Source organism: Amblyomma americanum, chromosome 2 (assembly GCF_052857255.1).
Source record: "Amblyomma americanum isolate KBUSLIRL-KWMA chromosome 2, ASM5285725v1, whole genome shotgun sequence".
Classification (NCBI taxonomy): Eukaryota; Metazoa; Arthropoda; class Arachnida; order Ixodida; family Ixodidae; genus Amblyomma; species Amblyomma americanum.
In genome coordinates this window covers 84,890,558-84,892,280 of record NC_135498.1, presented here as the reverse complement: position 1 = coordinate 84,892,280, position 1,723 = coordinate 84,890,558, and positions in this window count along the sequence as shown.

Below are 1,723 nucleotides of genomic sequence, written 5' to 3'. Positions count from 1 at the left end.
TCCTCTCCTTTCCTTTCGCGCCTTCTCTGATCTCGCCTCCGGGGTTTCACTTATTTCCTGTATTGTAAATTTCTGCGGTAATTAATTCTGCCGTGCCAATTCCTTATCCTGAGCGTTTGAGGTCAACTCAGCCAGTCATACGAAGCCACCTGCTGCTGTTGGACACACAGCCTTAAAAGCTAGCACGCGCTACCTTTACATGCTCCAAACCCACAGATTGTGTTCTTCGGAACTGGCCTTTTCCTTTTCACAATTTTGCAAGTCAATCGGTTGTCAACTTTAGCAGCCATAATTCCTGGACAACATACTAACACCATTCCTACTTCACACCTTCCTCCTCTTCCCAGGGCCTTCCTCCTAGGAGCAGTGACCCTATCTAAGCCCCACAAATGATGAACGCCCTGCCCAGGCAAAGACAAGTCCTGAGTAGAATCTTTGGCGAGCACACTGAGGCTGTCCTCGCTTGTTAACTTTGTGACTTACGGTCGACTGTATTTTCGTTATTGGGCGCTTCATGGCACTAGTTTGGGGATATTTTTTCATACTTCACAAATGGAGTTGTTTGTTCTAGATTAGTTTTTTCCCCGATACCCTTAATATAGGGCGCAGTTTCAAATCGTGTACCTATGAAGCCAATATTGGTAAAACAGAAGTTGATGTGCGGATAGTCCTGTACGCATATCATAAATTTGTCGCAGCTCTTACCGCCTTTTCGTGGGTTCAGCCGCGTCCCACTTGGTGTAACCGAGCGAAACTCTCGATAAATCAATAATTAATAAATCGGCCGTGACTCGGACTCGGACAAGCGGCGCCGCTGGCAAGTCAACATCGCTGGTCACTGCCCGAGAGTAGCAGGCTATCGCTTTTTTTTCAACAATGTATTTATTACATAGATGGGTTGTTTTATGTACATGAGCTATCTACAAATATTAAGAGAACAGTGGCAAATCAACACGCATGAGCAAGGACAAGTGTATAGAGTCAATTCGGACCACACAGCTCGGACAACATAACACGACACACCTAAGCAACAAAGAAGTAGAAAAAAGGCAACGAACAACACAGCAAGAGTGAGTGCCGCTCCGGTTCACACTTGTTCTGGGCATACATTTCTTTTACGAAGCCGATGACGCCTATTTTAGACTGGAAAATACTCTCGCGCTGGGCATGGCAGATCGTCGTGCTCTTCAAATAATACTGCAATCGTTATAATATTCACATTCTCTTGCGCTGGCACAGTACAACACCATCATCTTTAACTAATAAATCGAACCTTTCTCGAGACATGCCGACGACCCAGCAAAACAAGAAAGTGGGCCTACAGAGCGTGAGACAACAAAGGTGCTTTCGATTTCTGTATTAGAGAGAGTCGAATTCGCACTTCATTTTTTTTCTGTCGAATACGTGGCACTGAAGTGTGCTGGAAAAAAAGTTGAGAAGAAAGCCTACGAGTGACAAACGGATGTTTTAAAACCTAACCAGTACGTGGAATGCATAAAGAGCGACATTTGGAAGAGAGAAAAATGTCAAGCTTGTAACAAGGCTGCACAACAGGTATACACTGCTACTGAAACCCGCAAAATTTTATTCTTCTACGCGCCACCACTTTTCGCTTCTTTTTTTTCTAATATTGTCGCCTAGTGGTGACGGCAGTCGAAACAGTGAGGAAGGCAGTCAAAAGTTCATCTGAAAGAAAATTGTTTATTGGGCTGACCTCTGCCCA